This window comes from Triticum urartu, chromosome 1A (assembly GCF_056163025.1).
Source record: "Triticum urartu cultivar PI428250 chromosome 1A, HENAU_Tu73, whole genome shotgun sequence".
Taxonomy (NCBI): Eukaryota; Viridiplantae; Streptophyta; class Magnoliopsida; order Poales; family Poaceae; genus Triticum; species Triticum urartu.
This window is the reverse complement of record NC_141873.1, coordinates 520,653,270-520,675,480: the sequence shown is the minus strand read 5'-3', so window position 1 is coordinate 520,675,480 and position 22,211 is coordinate 520,653,270. Positions and strand designations below refer to the sequence as shown.

Below are 22,211 nucleotides of genomic sequence, written 5' to 3'. Positions count from 1 at the left end.
ACCACATATTAGCTTTCGATTGTGTAATCACGCCATGACATCATGATTCCCCAAAAAAATCAGACAGTTAGCACAGTATGGAGACCTAAATCTTGAACATTCTAAAATAATTACAAGATCCTCATTTTTCTCTATTTATACTAGAAAGTAAGAAGAACCGCAAGCAATCATCGGGAAATACCAAATCTAGGGGTTACAGAAAGTCAAAGTGTTCCCATCAGACTAGAGAACACTAATGTTCTACCTTGTTTTAATCAAAACAAATGTTCTACCTGGGAAGAAAAAATGACAGATGCAACTCACGCAGATGACCAGGCCTAGGTAATTTATAGCAGATGTCCACATGTGAAACCTTTTTCTGGGGCTTACAAGAAACACTTGCAAGTTGTTAAACCGAAAACATTGTGTTAGAATATAGTTTAGTTAATGATAACACAGAGCTGATCACTACCTTGTTTATATACTTGCAATTAGTTGTAGCCCTTTCGACCACTGAAGTCCAAATGAAGCAAGTGCAACACTTCCAGCAATCTTTGTAGGTCTGAACACCAAAAAGTTAGCTCCTGTAATCAAAATTCTGAAACTTTAATAATTGATGGTCGCTGCTACCTCTTTTAGCACTGCGTTGGTTTTCCCCGAAGAGGAAGGGATGATGCAGCAAAGTAGCGTAAGTATTTACCTCAGTTTTTGAGAACCAAGGTATCAATATAGTAGGAGGCTACGCGTGAGTCCCTCGTACCTGCACAAAACAAATAAATCCTCACAACCAACGCAAATAGGGGTTGTCAATCCCTATAGGGCCACTTACGAGAGTGAGATCTGATAGATATGATAAGATAATATTTTTGGTATTTTTATGATAAAGATGCAAAGTAAAATAAAGGCAAAGTAAATAACTAAGTAGTAGGAGATTAATATGATAAAGATAGACCCGGGGGCCATAGGTTTCACTAGTGGCTTCTCTCGAGAGCATAAGTATTCTATGGTGGGTGAACAAATTACTGTTGAGCAATTGACAGAATTGAGCATAGTTATGAGAATATCTAGATATGATCATGTATATAGGCATCACGTCCGAGACAAGTAGACCGACTCCTGCCTGCATCTACTACTATTACTCCACTCATCGACCGCTATCCAGCATGCATCTAGAGTATTAAGTTAAAAACAGAGTAACGCCTTAAGCAAGATGACATGATGTAGAGGGATAGACTCATGCAATATGAAGAAAACCCCATCTTGTTATCCTCGATGGCAACAATACAATACGTGCCTTGCTTCCCTTACTGTCACCGGGAAAGGACATCGCAAGATTGAACCCAAAGCTAAGCACTTCTCCCATTACAAGAAATATCAATCTAGTAGGCCAAACCAAACTGATAATTCGAAGAGACTTGCAAAGATAACCAATCATACATAAAAGAATTCAGAGAAGATTCAAATATTATTCATAGATAGACTTGATCATAAACCGACAATTCATCGGTCTCAACAAACACACCGCAAAAAGAAGATTACATCGAATAGATCTCCAGAAGAGAGGGGGAGAACATTGTATTGAGATCCAAAAAGAGAGAAGAAGCCATCTCGCTACTAACTATGGACCCGTAGGTCTGAAGTAAACTACTCACACTTTATAGGAGGGGCTATGGTGTTGATGTAGAAGCCCTCCGTGATCGATGCCCCCTCTGGCGGAGCTCCGGAACAGGCCCCAAGATGGGATCTCATGGATACAGAAAGTTACGGCGGTGGAATTAGGGTTTTGGCTCCTGTTCTGATCGTTTGGGGGTACGTGGATATATATAGGAGGAAGAAGTACGTCGGTGGAGCAACAGGGGGCCCATGAGGGTGAAGGGCGCGCCTGGGGGGCAGGCGCGCCCCCCTACCTCGTGGCCTCCTATTAGTTGGCTTGACGTAGGGTCCAAGTCTCCTGAGTTGTATTCGGTGAGAAAATCACGTTCCCGAAGGTTTCATTCCGTTTGGACTCCGTTTGATATTCCTTTTCTTCGAAACCCTAAAACAGGCAAAAAATAGCAATTCTGGGTTGGGCCTCCGGTTATAGGTTAGTCCCAAAAATAATATAAAAGTGGATAATAAAGCCCAATAATGTCCAAAACAGTAGATAATATAGCATGCAGCAATCAAAAATTATAGATACGTTGGAGACGTATCAAGCATCCCCAAGCTTAATTCCTGATCATCCTCGAGTAGGTAAATGATAAAAACAGAATTTTTGATGCGGAGTGCTACTTGGCATAATTTTAATGTAATTCTTCTTAATTGTGGTATGAATATTCAGTTCCAAAAGATTCAAGACAAAAGTTCATATTGATATAAAAATGATAATACTTCAAGCATACTAGCTAAGCAATTATGTCTTCTCAAAATAACATGGCCAAAGAAAGTTCATCCCTACAAAATCATATGGTTTAGTCATGTTTCATTTTCGTCACACAAGAATGCTATCATCATGCACAACCCCGATGACAAGCCAAGCAATTGTTTCATACTTTAGTAATCTCAAACCTATAAACTTTCACGCAATATATGAGCGTGAGCCATGGACATAGCACTAAAGGTAGAATAGAATATAATGAGGGGGGTTATGTGGAGAAGACAAAAAAGGAGGAAGTCTCACATCAACGAGGCTAATCAATGGGCTATGGAGATGCCCACTGATTGATGTTAATGCAAGGAGTAGGGATTGCCATGCAACGGATGCACTAGAGCTATAAATGTATGAAAGCTCAACAAAAGAAACTAGTGGGTGTGCATCCAACTTGCTTGTTCACGAAGACCTAGGGCACTTGAGGAGGCCCATTGTTGGAATATACAAGCCAAGTTCTATAATGAAAAATTCCCACTAGTATATGAAAGTGATAACATGAGAGACTCTCTACTATGAAGATCATGGTGCTACTTTGAAGCACAAGTGTGGCAAAGGATAGTAACATTGTCCCTTCTCTCTTTTTCTCTCATTTTTTGGCCTTTTCTCTTTTTTATGGCCTTTCTCTCTTTTTTGGGCCTTCTCCTTTTTTATGGCCTTTCCTCTTTTTTTTTATTCCTCACTTGGGACAATGCTCTAGAAAATGATGATCATCACACTTCTATTTATTTACAACTCAATGATTACAACTCGATACTAGAACAAAGATGACTCTATATGAATGCCTCCGGCGGTGTACCGGGATATGCAATGAACCAAGAGTGACATGTATGAAAGAATTATGAATGGTGGCTTTGCCACAAATACTTTGTCAACTACATGATCATGCTAAGCAATATGACAATGATGAATGTGTCATGATGAACGGAATGATGGAAAGTTGCATGGAAATATATCTCGGAATGGCTATGGAAATGCCATAATAGGTAGGTATGGTGGCTGTTTTGAGGAAGATATAAGGAGGTTTATGTGTGAAAGAGCATAATATATCACGGGGTTTGGATGCACCGGCGAAGTTTGCGCCAACTCTCAATGTGAGAAAGGGCAATGCACGGTACCGAAGAGGCTAGCAAGGATGGAAGGGTGAGAGTGCGTATAATCCATGGACTCAACATTAGTCATAAAGAACTCACATGCTTATTGCAAAAATCTACAAGTCATCAAAAACCTCGGTACTACGCGCATGCTCCTAGGGGGATAGATTGGTAGGAAAAGATCATCGCTCGTCCCCGACCGCCACTCATAAGAAAGACAATCAAATAACACCTCATGTTTCAAATTTGTTGCATAACGTTTACCATACGTGCATGCTACGGGACTTGCAAACCTCAACACAAGTATTTCTCAATTTCACAACTACTCAACTAGCACGACTTTGATATTATTACCTCCATGTCTCAAAACAATCATCAAGCATCAAACTTCTCTTAGTATTCAACACACTCATAAGAAAGTTTTATTATTAATCTTGCATACCAAGCATATTAGGATTTTAAGCAAATTACCATGCTATTAAGACTCTCAAAATAATCTAAGTGAAGCATGAGAGATCAATAGTTTCTATAAAACAAATCCACCACCGTGCTCTAAAAGATATAAGTGAAGCACTAGAGCAAAATTACATAACTCAAAAGATATAACCGAAGCACATAGAGTATTCTAACAAATTCCAAATCATGTATGGCTCTCTCAAAATGTGTGTACATCAAGGATGATTGTGGTAAACTAATAAGCAAAGACTCAAATCATACAAGACGCTCCAAGCAAAACACATATCATGTGGTAAATAAAAATATAGCTCCAAGTAAAGTTACCGATAGAAGTAGATGAAAGAGGGGATGCCTTCCGGGGCATCCCCAAGCTTTGGCTTTTAGGTGTCCTTAGATTATCTTGGGGGTGCCATGGGCATCCCCAAGCTTAGTCTCTTGCCACTCCTTGTTCCATAATCCATCAAATCGTTACCCAAAACTTGAAAACTTCGCAACACAAAACTTAAAGTAGAAAATCTCGTGAGCTCCGTTAGCAAAAGAAAACAAAAGACCACTTCAAGGTACTGTAATTAACTCATTCTTTATTTATATGGGTGTTATACATACTATATTCCAACTTCTCTATGGTTTATAAACTAATTTACTAGCCATAGATTCATCAAAATAAGCAAACAACACACGCAAAACAGAATCTATCAAAAACAGAACAGTCTGTAGTAATCTGTAGCTAGCGCAAGATCTGGAACCCGAAAAATTCTAAAATAAATTGATGGAAGTGAGGAATTGATCTATTAATCATATTCAATAAGAATTAACTAAATAGCACTTTCCAAATAAAAATGACAGCAGTTCTCGTGAGCGCTAAAGTTTCTGTTTTTTACAGCAAGTTCAACAAGACTTTCCCCAAGTCTTAACAACGGTTCTACTTGGCACAAACACTAATTAAACACAAAAAACACAACAAAAACAGAGGCTCAATAATTTATTTATTACTAATCAGGAGCAAAAAGCAAGGAATAAAAATAAAATTGGGTTGCCTCCCAACAAGCACTATCGTTTAACGCCCTTAGCTAGGCATAACAAGTAAGAATAGATCTAGGTATTGCCATCTTTGGTAGGCAATCCATAAGTGGCTCTCATAATAGATTAGTAAGGTAATTTAATTTTCTTTCTAGGAAATTGTTCCATGCCTTTCCTTAATGGAAATTGGAATCTAATATTTCCTTCCTTCATATCAATAATTGCACCAATCGTTCTAAGGTCTACCAAGATTAATAGGACATGAAGGATTGCAATCTATGTCAAGAACAATAAAATCTACGGGCACATAATTACTATTTGCAACAATAAGAACATCATTAATTCTTCCCATAGGTTTCTTAATAGTGGAATCCGCAAGGTGCTAGTTTAGAGAGCAATCATCAAAATCACGGAAACCTAACAAATCACACAAAGTCTTTGGAATCGTGGAAACACTAGCACCCAAATCACATAAAGCATAGCATTCATGATCTTTAATTTTAATTTTAATAGTTGGTTCCCACTCGCCATAAAGTTTTCTAGGGATATAAACTTCCAATTCAAGTTTTTCTTCATAAGATTGCATCAAGGTATCAACGATATGTTTAGTAAGTGCTTTATTTTGACTATAAGCGTGAGGAGAATTTAGCACGGATTGCAAAAAGGAAATACAATCAATAAAAGAGCAATTTTCATAGTTAAATTCCTTGAAATCCATAATAGTGGGTTTAGCAACATCTAGGGTTTTAATTTCTTCAATCCCACTTTTATCAAATTTAGCATCAAGATCAAAAGATTCAGAATTCTTGGAACACCTTCTAGGTAAAGGTGGATCATATTCAGTCCCATCATTATCAAGATTCATATTGCTAAACAAAGATTTAATAGGGGACACATCAATAACTTTTAGAAATTCATCATTATTTTCATAGGAACTAGAAGAAAACGCTTTTATAAAGGCATCTTTCTTAGCATGCATCCTAGCGGTTCTGTCTTTGCACTTGTCAATGGAAATTCTCATGGCTTTGAGAGACTCATTGATATCATGCTTAGGTGGAATAGATCTAAGTTTCAAAGAATCAACATCAAGAGCAATTCTATCAACGTTCCTAGCCAAATCATCAATCTTAAGCAATTTTTCTTCAATCATAGCATTGAAACTCTTTTGTGAACTAATAAATTCTTTAATATTAGATTCAAAATCAGAGGGCATATTATTATAATTTCCATAAGAATTGTTGTAGGAATTACCATAATTATTAGAGGGATTACTAGGATAAGGCCTAGGATTGAAATTTCCTCTATACGCGTTGTTACCAAAATTGTTCCTACCAACAAAATTCACATCCATAGATTCATTATTATTCTCAAACAAAGTAGACAAGGGCATATCATTAGGATCAGAAGAAACACTCTTATTAGCAAATAATTTCATAAGTTCATCCATCTTTCCACTCAAAACATTAATTTCTTCTATCGCATGCACCTTTTTATTAGTAGATCTTTCAGTATGCCATTGATAATAATTAACCATAATATTATCTAGGAGTTTAGTAGCTTCTCCTAAGGTGATTTCCATAAAAGTGCCTCCCGCGGCCGAATCCAAAAGATTTCTAGAAGCAAAATTCAATTCGGCATAAAAATGTTGTATAATCATCCACAAATTTAAACCATGAGTAGGGCAATTACGTATCATTAATTTCATTCTCTCCCAAGCTTGTTCAACATGTTCATGATCAAGTTGCTTAAAGTTCATAATATCGTTTCTAAGAGAGATGATTTTAGCGGGAGGAAAATACTTAGAGTTAAAAGCATCTTTGCACTTGTTCCATGAATCAATACTATTTTTAGGCAAAGACGAAAACCAAGCTTTAGCACAATCTCTAAGCGAAAAAGGAAATAGTTTCAATTTAACAATATCATTATCCACATCTTTCTTCTTTTGCATGTCACACAAATCAACGAAGCTATTTAGATGGGTAGCGGCATCTTCACTAGGAAGGCCGGAGAACGAATCTTTCATGACAGATTCAGCAAAGCAATATTAATTTCACAAGATTCACCATCGATAAGAGGAGCAATCGGAGTGCTAATAAAATCATTGTTGTTGGTATTGGTGAAGTCACACAATTTAGTATTAGTTGGGGAACGTAGCAGAAATTCAAAATTTTCTACGCATCACCAAGATCAATCTATGGAGTAATCTAGCAATGAGGGGAAGGAGAGTGCATCTACATACCCTTGTAGATCGCTAAGCGGAAGCGTTCAAGTAAACGGGGTTGATGGAGTCGTACTCGTCGTGATCCAAATCACCGATGATCCTAGTGCCGAACGGACGGCACCTCCGTGTTCAACACACGTACAGCCCAGTGACGTCTCCTACGCCTTGATCTAGCAAGGGGAGAAGGAGAGGTTGGGGAAGACTCCATCCAGCAGCAGCACGACGGCGTGGTGGTGGTGGAGGAGCGCGGGACTCCATCAGGGCTTCGCCAAGCACTACGAGAGACGAGGAGGGAGAGGGGTAGGGCTGCGCCAACAGGGAGAGCAAATCACATGTGTTGGGCAGCCCCAAACCTCAAGTATATATAGGGGGGAGGGGCTGCGCCCCACCTAGGGTTCCCTCCCTAGGGGTGGCGGCAGCCCCCAGATCCCATATGGGAGGCGGCCAAGGGGGAGAGAGAAGGGGGCGCACCTAGGGTGGGCCTTAGGGCCCATCTGCGCCTAGGGTTTGCCCCCTCTCCTGTTGAGGACGCCTTGGGCCTTGGTGGGAGGCGCCCCAGCCCACATAGGGGCTGGTCCCTTCCCACTTATGGCCCATACCAGCCTCCGGGGCTGGTGGCCCCTCTCGATGGACCCCCGGACCCCTCCGGTGGTCCCGGTACACTACCGGTGATGCCCAGAACACTTCCAGTGGCCAAAACCATACTTCCTATATATCAATCTTTACCTCCGGACCATTCCGGAACTCCTCGTGACATCTGGGATCTCATCCGGGACTCCGAACAACATTCCCCTATAACCCTACCATCATCGAACCTTAAGTGTGTAGACCCTACGGGTTTGGGAGACATGCAGACATGACCGAGATGACTCTCCGGTCAATAACCAACAGCGGGATCTGGATACCCATGTTGGCTCCCACATGTTCCACGATGATCTGATCGGATGAACCACAATGTCGAGGATTCAATCAATCTCGTATACAATTCCCTTTGTCTATCGGTACGATACTTGCCCGAGATTCAATCGTCGGTATCCCAATACCTTGTTCAATCTCGTTACCGGCAAGTCTCTTTACTCGTTCCGTAACACATCATCCTGTGATCAACTCCTTGGTCACATTGTGCACATTATGATGATGTCCTACCGAGTGGGCCCAGAGATACCTCTCCGTTTACACAGAGTGACAAATCCCAGTCTCTATTCGTGCCAACCCAACAGACACTTTCGGAGATACCTGTAGTGTACCTTTATAGCCACCCAGTTACGTTGTGACGTTTGGTACACCCAAAGCACTCCTACGGTATCCGGGAGTTGCACAACCTCATGGTCTAAGGAAATGATACTTGACATTAGAAAAGCTTTAGCATACGAACTACACGATCTTGTGCTAGGCTTAGGATTGGGTCTTGTCCATCACATCATTTTCCTAATGATGTGATCCCGTTATCAACGACATCCAATGTCCATGGTCAGGAAACCGTAACCATCTATTGATCAACGAGCTAGTCAACTAGAGGCTTACTAGGGACATGGTGTTGTCTATGTATCCACACATGTATCTGAGTTTCCTATCAATACAATTCTAGCATGGATAATAAACGATTATCATGAACAATGAAATATATATAATAATAACTAATTTATTATTGCCTCTAGGGCATATTTCCAACAGTCCCCCACTTGCACTAGAGTCAATAATCTAGTTCACATCGCCATGTGATTAACACTCACAGGTCACATCGCCATGTGACCAACATCCAAGAGTCTACTAGACTCAATGATCTAGTTCACATCACTATGTGATAAACACTCAAAGAGTTCTGGGTTTGATCATGTTATGCTTGTGAGAGAGGTTGTAGTCAACGGGTCTTGCCATATTCAGATCCCTATGCATTTCGCAAAACTTTATATCGTAGATGCTGCTACCACGTTCCACTTGGAGCTATTCCAAGTTGTTGCTTCATTATACGTATCTGGTATCTCTACTCAGAGCTATCCGGATAGGTGTTAAGCTTGCATCGACGTAACTCTTTATGTCGAACTCTTTATCACCTCCATAACCGAGAAACATTTCCTTACTCCTCTAAGGATAATTTTGACCGCTATCTGGTGATCTACTCCTAGATCACCTTTGTACCCTCTTGCCAGACATGTGGCAAGGCACACATCTGGTGCGGCACTCGGCATGGCATACCGTATAGAGCCTATGACAAAAGCATAGGGGACGACCTTCGTCCTTCCTCTTTCTTCTGCCGTGGTCAATCTTTGAGTCTTACTCAACTTCACGCCTTACAATTCAGGTAAGAACCCTTTCTTTGACTGATATATTTTGAACTCCTTCAAAAACATGTCAAGGTGTGCGTTCTTTGAAAGTATCACCAGGCGTCTTGATCTATTTCTATAGATCCTGATGCCCAATATGCAAGCAGCTTTATCCAGGTCTTCCTTTGAATATCACTCTTCAAACAACCGTTTATGCATTCCAGAAATTCTACATCATTTCGGATCAACAATATGTCATCCACATATACTTATCAGAAATGTTGTAGTGCTCCCACTCACTTTCTTGTAAATACAAGTTTCTAGCAAACATTGTATAAACCTAAAAGCTTTGATCACTCCATCAAAGCATATATTCCGACTCCGAGATGCTTGCTCTAGTCCATAGAAGGATTGCTGGAGCCAGCATACTTTTTAGCATCCTTAGGATCGACAAAACTTTGATTGTATCACATACAACTTTTCTTACGAAAACTGGTAAGAAAACTTGTTTTGACATCCATCTGTAAGATTTCATAATCGAAAAATACAGCTAATGCTAACATGATTCCGACGGACTTAAGCATCGCTACAGGTGAGAAATTCTCATCATAGTCAACTCCTTGAACTTGTGAAAAGACTCTTTCCCGCAAGTCGAGCTTCATAGACGGTAACATTACCGCCCACGTCCGTCTTCTTCTTTAAAGATCCATTTATCTCAATGGCTTGCCGATCATCGGGCAAGTCCACCAAAGTCCATACTTTGTTCTAATATATGGATCCTATCTCGGATTTCATGGCTTCTAACCATTTGTTGGAATACGGGCCCACCATCGCTTCTCCACAGCTCGTAGGTTCATTGTTGTCTAACAACATGATATCTGAGACAGGATTACCGTACCACTTAGGAGTAGTACATATCCTTGTCAACCTACGAGGTTCGATAGCAACTTGATCCGAAGCTTCATGATCACTATCATTAACTTCCTATTCAACAGACGTAGGCTCCACAGAAAACATCTTTCTGTGTTGCATCACTCTCTGGTTGAAGTAAAGGTTCGACAACCTCATCAAGTTCTATCTTCCTCCCACTCAATTCTTTCGAGAGAAACTCCTTCTCGAGAAAGGACCCGTTCTAGCGACAAACAATTTGCCCTCGGATCTGAGATAGAAGGTATACCCTACTGTCACCTTTGGGTATCCTATGAAGATGTGTTTGTCTGCTTTGGGTTCAAGCTTCTCCGGCTAAAGCCTTAAGCATCGCAGCCCCAAACATTAAGAAACGACAACTTTGGTTTCTTGCCAAACCAACGTTCATACGACGTCGTTTCAAAGGACTTAGATGGTGTCCTATCTAAAGTGAATGCAGCTGTCTCTAACGCATAACCTCAAAATGAAAACGGTAGATTGGTACGAGACATCATAGATCGCACCATATCTCATAGGGTTCGATTACGACGTCCGGACACACCATTACCTTGTGGTGTTCCAGGTGGCTTCAACTGTGAAACAATTCCACAATGTCTTAAGTGATTGCCAAACTCATAACTTAGAAAATCCCCTTTTTGATCAGATCGTAGGAACATGATCTTATTGTTATGATGATTCTTAACTTCACTCTGAAATCGCTTGAACTATTCAAACATTTCGGACTTGTGCTTCATTAATTAAATATACCTATATCTACTCATATCGTCAGTGAAGATGAGAAAATAGTGATATCCACCGCACGCTTCAATTCTCGTTGGATCACACGCATCAGCATGCATGATTTCCAACAAGTCACTTGCCCGTTTCATTGTACCTGAAAACGGGGTCTTAGTCATCCTGCCCATGAGGCATGGCTCGCATGTGTCAAGAGATTCAAAATCAAGTGACTCCAAACATCCATCGATATGGAGTTTCTTCATGCATCTTACGCCAATATGACCTAAGCGGCAGTGCCACAAGAAAGTGGTACTATCATTATTAACTCTACATCTTTTGGCGTGAACATGTGTATTACTATGACCGAGATTCAATGAACCATTCACATAGGGTGCATGACCATGAAAGGTATCATTCATGTAAACAAAATAACCATTGTTCTCTAATTTAAATGAATGACCGTATTGCAATGAACATGATCTAATCATATTCATGCTCAACATAGACACTTGATAACACTTATCTAGGTTCAATACTAATCCCGAAGGTAGATGGAGCGTGCGATGGTGATCTCATCAACTTTGGAAACACTTCCAACACACATCGTCACCCCGCCCTCAGCCAGTCTCCGTTTAGTCCGTAGCTTTTGCTTCAAGTCACCAATAATAGCAACTAAACCGGTACCCAATACACAGGTGCTACCAGGAGTACTAGTGAGGTACACATTAATAACACGTATATACTTTGTTGAAGTTGCCAGCCTTCTTATCTACCATGCATTTGGGGTAATTCCGCTACCAGTGACAGTTCCCCTTACAATAGAAGCACTTAGTCTCGGGTTTGGGTTCAAACTTGGGTTCCTTCACTGGAGCGGCAACTGGTTTGCCATCCATGAAGTTTCCCTTCTAGCCCTTGCCCTTCTTGAAACCAGTGGTCTTGTCAAACCATCAACACTTGATGCTCCTTCTTGATTTCTACCTTTTGCGGTCTTAAGCACCGCGAACAGCTCCGGGATCAACTCCATCCCTTGCATGTCATAGTTCATCACGAAGATCTAGTAGCTTAGTGATAGTGTCTAGAGAACTCTATCAATCACTATCTTATCTGGAAGTTTAACTCCCACTTGATTTAAGTGATTGTAGCACCCAGACATTCTGAGCACATGCTCACTAGCTGAGCTATTCTCCTCCATCTTGTTGGCAAAAGAACTTGTCAGAGGTCTCACACCTCTCAACACGGGCATGAGCCTGAAATCCCAATTTCAGCTCTTGGAACATCTCATATGTTCTATGGCGTTCAAAATGTCATTGGAATCCCGATTCTAAGCCGTAAAGTATGGTGCACTAAACTATCAAGTAGTCATCAGGATGTGTCTGTCAGGTGTTCACAACATCCACACACGACGTTGTAGGGGTTTGCACATCGAGCGGTGCATCAAAGACGTAAGCCTTCTGTGCAGCAGTGAGGACACTCCTCGGACTACGGACCTAGTCCGCATCATTACTTACAAAATCTTTCAACTTAATCTTTCTCTAGGAACGTATTGAAACAGGGAGCTACAACGTGAGCTATTTATCTACAACATATTTGCGAAGACAATTCAGACTATGTTCATGATAATTGAGTTCATCTAATGAACTCCCACTCAGATAGACATCCCTCTAGTCATCTAAGTGAAACATGATCCGAGTCAACTAGGCCGTGTTCGATCATCACGTGAGATGGACTAGTCAACATCGGTGAACATCTTCATGTTGATCGTATCTTCTATACGACTCATGCTCGACCTTTCGGTCTTCCGTGTTCCGAGGCCATGTCTGTACATGCTAGGCTCGTCAAGTCAACCTAAGTGTTTCGCATGTGTCCCGAGACCATGTCTGTACATGCTAGGCTCGTCAACACCCGTTGTATTCGAACGTTAGAATCTATCACACCCGATCATCACGTGGTGCTTCGAAACAACGAACCTTCGCAACGGTGCACAGTTAGGGGGAACACTTTCTTGAAATTATTACGAGGGATCATCTTATTTAAGCTACCGTCGTTCTAAGCAAATAAGATGTAAAACATGATAAACATCACATGCAATCAAATAGTGACATGATATGGCCAATATCATTTGCTCCTTTTGATCTCCATCTTTGGGGCTCCATGATCATCGTTGTCACCGGCATGACACCATGATCTCCATCATCATGATCACCATCATCGTGTCTTCTTGAAGTTGTCTCGTCATCTATTACTTCTACTACTATGGCTAACGCTTTAGCAATAAAGTAAAGTAATTACATGACGTTTATGTTGACACGCAGGTCATAAATAAATTAAGACAACTCCTATGGCTCCTACCGGTTGTCATACTCATCGACATGCAAGTCATGATTCCTATTACAAGAACATGATCAATCTCATACATCACATATATCATTCATCACATCCTTTTGGCCATATCACATCACAAGGCATATGCTGCAAAAACAAGTTAGATGTCCTCTAATTTTTGTTGCAAGTTTTTACGTGGCTGCTATAGGTTTCTAGCAAGAACGTTTCTTACCTACGCCAAAACCACAACGTGAATTGCCAATTTCTATTTACCCTTCATAAGGACCCTGTTCATCGAATCCGATCTGACTAAAGTGGGAGAGACAGACACCCGCCAGCCACCTTATGCAACTAGTGCATGTCAGTCGGTGGTACCGGTCTCACGTAAGCGTACGTGTAAGGTTGGTCCGGGCCACTTCATCCCACAATGCCTCCGAATCAAGATAAGACTAGTAACGGCAAGTAAATTGACAAAATCGACGCCCACAACTACTTTGTGTTCTACTCGTGCATAGAAACTACGCATAGACCTAGCTCATGATGCCACTGTTGGGGAACGTAGCAGAAATTCAAAATTTTCTACGCATCACCAAGATCAATCTATGGAGTAATCTAGCAATGAGGGGAAGGAGAGTGCATCTACATACCCTTGTAGATCGCTAAGCGGAAGCGTTCAAGTAAACGGGGTTGATGGAGTCGTACTCGTCGTGATCCAAATCACCGATGATCCTAGTGCCGAACGGACGGCACCTCCGTGTTCAACACACGTACAGCCCAGTGACGTCTCCTACGCCTTGATCTAGCAAGGGGAGAAGGAGAGGTTGGGGAAGACTCCATCCAGCAGCAGCACGACGGCGTGGTGGTGGTGGAGGAGCGCGGGACTCCAGCAGGGCTTCGCCAAGCACTACGAGAGACGAGGAGGGAGAGGGGTAGGGCTGCGCCAACAGGGAGAGCAAATCACATGTGTTGGGCAGCCCCAAACCTCAAGTATATATAGGGGGGAGGGGCTGCGCCCCACCTAGGGTTCCCTCCCTAGGGGTGGCGGCAGCCCCCAGATCCCATATGGGAGGCGGCCAAGGGGGAGAGAGAAGGGGGCGCACCTAGGGTGGGCCTTAGGGCCCATCTGCGCCTAGGGTTTGCCCCCTCTCCTGTTGAGGACGCCTTGGGCCTTGGTGGGAGGCGCCCCAGCCCACATAGGGGCTGGTCCCTTCCCACTTATGGCCCATACCAGCCTCCGGGGCTGGTGGCCCCTCTCGATGGACCCCCGGACCCCTCCGGTGGTCCCGGTACACTACCGGTGATGCCCAGAACACTTCCAGTGGCCAAAACCATACTTCCTATATATCAATCTTTACCTCCGGACCATTCCGGAACTCCTCGTGACGTCCGGGATCTCATCCGGGACTCCGAACAACATTCCCCTATAACCCTAGCATCATCGAACCTTAAGTGTGTAGACCCTACGGGTTTGGGAGACATGCAGACATGACCGAGATGACTCTCCGGTCAATAACCAACAGCGGGATCTGGATACCCATGTTGGCTCCCACATGTTCCACGATGATCTGATCGGATGAACCACGATGTCGAGGATTCAATCAATCTCGTATACAATTCCCTTTGTCTATCGGTACGACACTTGCCCGAGATTCAATCGTCGGTATCCCAATACCTTGTTCAATCTCGTTACCGGCAAGTCTCTTTACTCGTTCCGTAACACATCATCCTGTGATCAACTCCTTGGTCACATTGTGCACATTATGATGATGTCCTACCGAGTGGGCCCAGAGATACCTCTCCGTTTACACAGAGTGACAAATCCCAGTCTCTATTCGTGCCAACCCAACAGACACTTTCGGAGATACCTGTAGTGTACCTTTATAGCCACCCAGTTACGTTGTGACGTTTGGTACACCCAAAGCACTCCTACGGTATCCGGGAGTTGCACAACCTCATGGTCTAAGGAAATGATACTTGACATTAGAAAAGCTTTAGCATACGAACTACACGATCTTGTGCTAGGCTTAGGATTGGGCCTTGTCCATCACATCATTCTCCTAATGATGTGATCCCGTTATCAACGACATCCAATGTCCATAGTCAGGAAACCGTAACTCTATTGATCAACGAGCTAGTCAACTAGAGGCTTACTAGGGACATAGTGTTGTCTATGTATCCACACATGTATCTGAGTTTCCTATCAATACAATTCTAGCATGGATAATAAACGATTATCATGAACAATGAAATATATATAATAATAACTAATTTATTATTGCCTCTAGGGCATATTTCCAACAGTATTATCTTGAGCCATCATGACAAACAAGCAAACTAACACACAAGCAAACAAAAAGCAAGTGGACAAAAATGGGCAAATAGAGAAAGAGAGGGGGGATAGAGAGAGAGGGCAAATAAAACGGCAAGGGTGAATTGGGGGGAGAGGAAAACGACAGGCAAATGGCAAATAATGTAATGCGGGAGATAAGGGTATGTGATGGGTACTTGGTATGTTGACTTTTGCGTGGACCTCCCTGGCAACGGCGCCAAAAATCCTTCTTGCTACCTCTTTTAGCACTGCGTTGGTTTTCCCCGAAGAGGAAGGGATGATGCAGCAAAGTAGCGTAAGTATTTCCCTCGGTTTTTGAGAATCAAGGTATCAATCCAGTAGGAGGCTACGCGCGAGTCCCTCGTACCTGCACAAAACAAATAAATCCTCGCAACCAACACAAATAGGGGTTGTCAATCCCTATAGGGCCACTTACGAGAGTGAGATCTGATATATATGATAAGATAATATTTTTGGTATTTTTATGATAAAGATGAAAAGTAAAATAAAGGCAAAGTAAATAGCAAAGTAAATAACTAAGTAGTAGGAGATTAATATGATAAAGATAGACCCGGGAGCCATAGGTTTCACTAGTGGCTTCTCTCGAGAGCATAAGTATTCCACGGTGGGTGAACAAATTACTATTGAGCAATTGACAGAATTGAGCATAGTTATGAGAATATCTAGGTATGATCATGTATATAGGCATCACGTCCGAGACAAGTAGACCGACTCCTGCCTGCATCTACTACTATTACTCCACTCATCGACCGCTATCCAGCATGCATCTAGAGTATTAAGTTAAAAACAAAGTAACGCCTTAAGCAAGATGACATGATGTAGAGGGATAGACTCATGCAATATGAAGAAAACCCCATCTTGTTATCCTCAATGGCAACAATGCAATACGTGCCTTGCTGCCCTTACTGTCACCGGGAAAGGACACCGCAAGATTGAACCCAAAGCTAAGCACTTCTCCCATTGCAAGAAAGATCAATCTAGTAGGCCAAACCAAACTGATAATTCGAAGAGACTTGCAAAGATAACCAATCATACATAAAAGAATTCAGAGAAGATTCAAATATTATTCATAGATAGACTTGATCATAAACCGACAATTCATCGGTCTCAACAAACACACCGCAAAAAGAAGATTACATCGAATAGATCTCCACAAGAGAGGGGGGGAACATGGTATTGAGATCCAAAAAGAGAGAAGAAGCCATCTAGCTACTAACTATTGACCCGTAGGTCTGAAGTAAACTACTCACATTTCATCGGAGGGGCTATGGTGTTGATGTAGAAGCCCTCCGTGATCTATGCCCCCTCCGGCAGAGCTCCGGAACAGGCCCCAAGATGGGATCTCGTGGATATAGAAAGTTACAGCGGTGAATTAGGGTTTTGGCTCCTGTTCTGATCATTTGGGGGTACGTGGATATATATAGGAGGAAGAAGTACGTCGATGGAGCAACAGGGGGCCCACGAGGGTGGAGGGCGCGCCTGGGGGGGCAGGCACGCCACCCTACCTCATGGCCTCCTGTTAGTTGGCTTGACGTAGGGTCCAAGTCTCCTGAGTTGTATTCGGCGAGAAAATCACGTTCCCAAAGGTTTCATTTCGTTTGGACTCCGTTTATATTCCTTTTCTTCAAAACCCTAAAACATGCAAAAAACAGCAATTCTAGGCTGGGCCTCCGGTTAATAGGTTAGTCCCAAAAATAATATAGAAGTGGATAATAAAGCCCAATAATTTCCAAAACAGTAGATAATATAGCATGGAGCAATCAAAAATTATAGATACGTTGGAGACGTATCAGCCGCCAAAATCTACACATTGATCCATGGTTACTAAAAGTGAGATATGATTTAACACATTGGTCAATGAATACTAAAAAGGAGGATCTGATTTAATTTTCACACTTAGCTGTGCTCAGGACAAGGTTCAATGGGATAATGCGAGCATGGAGGGTGTGTCATGATCATTGAATTTGCAAAGGAAGTAGCCAATAAACGAGCAAGCAGTAACAGCTTGCATCCTCCATTTCGAGGTGCTAAGCACCAAAAGCTCCATCATTTTTATTGTCCTAGCCTCAAACGCAGACATTACCTCAATCGCATGTCAAGCAGAAACCGTTGATTATTTGAGACAAAACTGAAAGACAGAACCTCTCAACGATGTATACGGAGGTCTGTCATGAGAATCGATGCATCACTCACCGACCTGCAGGTCCACGGGGAGTGGCACATAGGTTTCCTCTATCTTTGAAGCGAGACAGAAGTAAGCGATTGCCAAGAGTTGTGTCACACAAGCAAGCCATGAGAAACCAATTTCTCCATGATTCCAACAACTTTATGGGATTTTAGCAGGGTTGCTTTAGTTGCTATTGAGATGATAGACTTACATGAAGGGGATAGACGGAGAGGAACCTATGAAGGTAGTTGACAGACAAGATCGCAGTCAACGGCGCAGAATTGAAATGCTCACTGACCTATGAGCAAAGAATTTGCACATTTAATCAGCTATCATGGCAGCATATAACATTATCCGCTCATTTAGTGAGTTACCTCCATGGCTCCATCGTAGCATCTTAACACTCGCTCCTAGAAGACACCATTGCATTTAAAGGTTACCATGTGATGGCGGGCAAATGGTTTAGTTAACGATAACACAGAGCTGATCACTACCTTGTTTATATACTTGCAATTAGTTGTAGCCCTTTCGACCACTGAAGTCCAAATGAAGCAAGTGCAACACTTCCAGCAATCTCTGAAGGTCTGAACACCAAAAAGTTAGCTCCTGCAATCAAAATTCTGAAACTTTAATAATTTATGGGCGCCAAAATCTACACATTGATCCATGGATACTAAAAGTGAGATATGATTTAACACATTGGTCAATGAATACTAAAAAGGAGGATCTGATTTAATTTTCACACTTAGCTGTGCTCAGGACAAGGTTCAATGGGAGAATGCGAGCATGGAGGGTGTGCCATGATCATTGAATTTGCAAAGGAAGTAGCCAATAAACGAGCAAGCAGTAATAGCTTGCATCCTCCATTTCAAGGTGCTAAGCACCAAAAGCTCCATCATTTTTATTGTCCTAGCCTCAAACGCAGACATTGCCTCAATCGCATGTCAAGCAGAAACCGTTGATTATTTGAGACAAAACTGAAAGACAGAACCTCTCAACGATGTATACGGAGGTCTGTCATGAGAATCGATGCATCACTCACCGACCTGCAGGTCCACGGGGAGTGGCACATAGGTTTCCTCTATCTTTGAAGCGAGACAGAAGTAAGCGATTGCCAAGAGTTGTGTCACACAAGCAAGCCATGAGAAACCAATTTCTCCATGATTCCAACAACTTTATGGGATTTTAGCAGGGTTGCTTTAGTTGCTATTGAGATGATAGACTTACATGAAGGGGATAGACGGAGAGGAACCTATGAAGGTAGTTGACAGACAAGATCGCAGTCAACGGCGCAGAATTGAAATGCTCACTGACCTATGAGCAAAGAATTTGCACATTTAATCAGCTATCATGGCAGCATATAACATTATCCGCTCATTTAGTGAGTTACCTCCATGGCTCCATCGTAGCATCTTAACACTCGCTCCTAGAAGACACCATTGCATTTAAAGGTTACCATGTGATGGCGGGCAAATGGTTTAGTTAACGATAACACAGAGCTGATCACTACCTTGTTTATATACTTGCAATTAGTTGTAGCCCTTTCGACCACTGAAGTCCAAATGAAGCAAGTGCAACACTTCCAGCAATCTCTGAAGGTCTGAACACCAAAAAGTTAGCTCCTGCAATCAAAATTCTGAAACTTTAATAATTTATGGGCGCCAAAATCTACACATTGATCCATGGATACTAAAAGTGAGATATGATTTAACACATTGGTCAATGAATACTAAAAAGGAGGATCTGATTTAATTTTCACACTTAGCTGTGCTCAGGACAAGGTTCAATGGGAGAATGCGAGCATGGAGGGTGTGCCATGATCATTGAATTTGCAAAGGAAGTAGCCAATAAACGAGCAAGCAGTAATAGCTTGCATCCTCCATTTCAAGGTGCTAAGCACCAAAAGCTCCATCATTTTTATTGTCCTAGCCTCAAACGCAGACATTGCCTCAATCGCATGTCAAGCAGAAACCGTTGATTATTTGAGACAAAACTAAAAGACAGAACCTCTCAACGATGTATACGGAGGTCTATCATGAGAATCTATGCATCACTCACTGACCTGCAGGTCCACGGGGAGTGGCACATAGGTCTCCTCCATCTTTCAAGCGAGACAGGAGTAAGCGACTGCCAAGAGTTGTGTCACACAAGCAAGCCATGAGAAACCAATTTCTCCTTGATTCCAACAACTTTATGGGATTTTAGCAGGGTTGCTTTAGTTGCTATTGAGATGATAGACTTACATGAAGGCAATTGACGGAGAGGAACCTAGGAACGTAATTGACAGACAAGATCGCAGTCAACGGCGCGAAATTTAAATGCTCACTGACCTATGAGCAAAGAATTTGCAGATTGAATCAGCTATAATGGTAGCATATAACCTTATCTGCTCATTTAGTGAGTTACCTCCATGGCTCCATCCTAGCATCTTAACACTCGCTCCTAGAAGACACCATTGCATTTAAAGGTTACCATGTGATGGCAGACAAATGGTTCAGTTAACGATAACACAGAGATGATTACTAGCTTGTTTATATACTTGCAATTAGGCGTAGCCCTTTCGACCACTGAAGTCCAAATGAAGCAAGTGCAACACTTCCAGCAATCTCTGAAGGTCTAAACACCAAAAAGTCAGCTCTTGAAATTGAAATTATGAAACTTTAATAATTGATGGCCGCCAAAATCTACACATTGATCCATGGATACTAAAAGTGAGATATGATTTAACACATTGGTCGATGAATACTAAAAAGGGGGATCTGATTTAAGTTTCACACTTAGTTGTGCTCAGGATGAGGTTCGACGGGAGAATGCGAGCATGGAGGGTGTGTCATGATCATTGAATTTACAAAGGAAGTAGACAATAAATGAGCAAGCAGTAACAGCTTGCATCCTCTATTTCAAGGTGCTGAGCACCAAAAGCACCATCATTTTCCTTGTCCTTGCCTCAAACACAGACTTAGCCTCAATCGTGTGACAAGAAAAAACCGTTGATTATTTGAGACAAAACTGAAAGACAGAACCTCTCGACGATGTATATGGAGGTCTGTCATGAGAATGGATGCATCACTAACCGACCTGCAGGTCCACGGGGAGTGGCACATAGGTATCCTCCATCTTTCAAGTGAGACAGAAGTAAGCGACTGCCAAGAGCTGTGTCACACAAGCAAGCCATGAGAAACCAATTTCTCCATGATTCCAAATACTTGATGGGATTTTAGCAGGGTTGCTTTAGTTGCTACTGAGATGATAGACTTACATGAAGGGGGTAGACGGAGAGGAGCCTATGAAGGTAGTTGAAAGACAAGATCGTAGTCAACGGCGCGAAGTTGAAATGCTCACTGACCTATGAGCAAAGAATTTGCAGATTTAATCAGCTATCATGGCAACATATAACAGGACAGTATCATTGAGCAGCAATCGAATTACAAATCGACACGAAAATGGATTAAAAGGGCATCTTTACACGGCCCATCACATCTCAGTACCACGCTAGAAAGGAACGACTCAGATCAAATCAAGATGTGAGGGCTGACCTTCCAAATCCTATCTATGCGTCCCTCCTCATGGTGGCCAAATACAAGGCCCCGAGCCTTGCCGCGGCATCTGGGGGTACCCGTCCACGGGCCACGCAGTCATCGGACTGCACAGGATGGTCCACCAGGAACCCATCCATCGGTTTGGGGGAATCGAGAAAGAGAGGAAGGAAGCGGCGGGCGGGTGGTTGGTTCGGTGTTTCGTTTGGTGGGAAGGAGAGAGGGGAAGGCAGCAGCGGGCGGGGCGGCAGGTTGGGCGGCGGCTCCTGAAGGGGATCGGCGTTTGCAAAGGGATCCGCGATGGCAAGGGGTTCGACGGCGAAGGGATCGGTGGCGGCGAACGGAGATAGCGCAGGGATCACGGGCACTCTGGAGGCCTCGATCCTTAATGCAAGCGTGCTGGCAAGGGGTTCAACGACGGCCAAGGGATCGGCGGCGGCAAACGCAGATAGCGCAGGGAGGCCTCGATCCTGGGCGGCGACGAAGGGATGTCCTCTGGCAGGGTTCTCGCTCGAGGGCACTCCTCGCTCGGTCGTGCGTGCCAGTCATGGAACTTTTTTCGTTGGTTTTTTCATAGGGTTTTTTCGTTTGATTTTCTGGCGTGCGAGGGAACTACGTGGAGGCATCGCTCCCTACTAACGTGCTTTTAGTTGGTTTTTTGGGGGAACTGGGACTCTGGGAGGGGGGAGGAGAGAGGAAAATAAACCAGGTGAAGGGTGGAAGGTGGGATGAAAAATAACCGTGGAACGGA

The 22,211-nt window shown here is 42.7% G+C and overlaps 2 pseudogenes; both read right to left on the bottom strand.

The window, feature by feature from the left end:
* Positions 1-254: 254 nt before the first annotated feature.
* On the bottom strand, positions 255-20,336 carry LOC125533038 (uncharacterized; annotated as a pseudogene).
* A 30-nt stretch (positions 20,337-20,366) lies between these two features.
* LOC125533037 (cyclin-D3-1-like) lies at positions 20,367-21,600 on the bottom strand (annotated as a pseudogene).
* Positions 21,601-22,211: the final 611 nt, after the last annotated feature.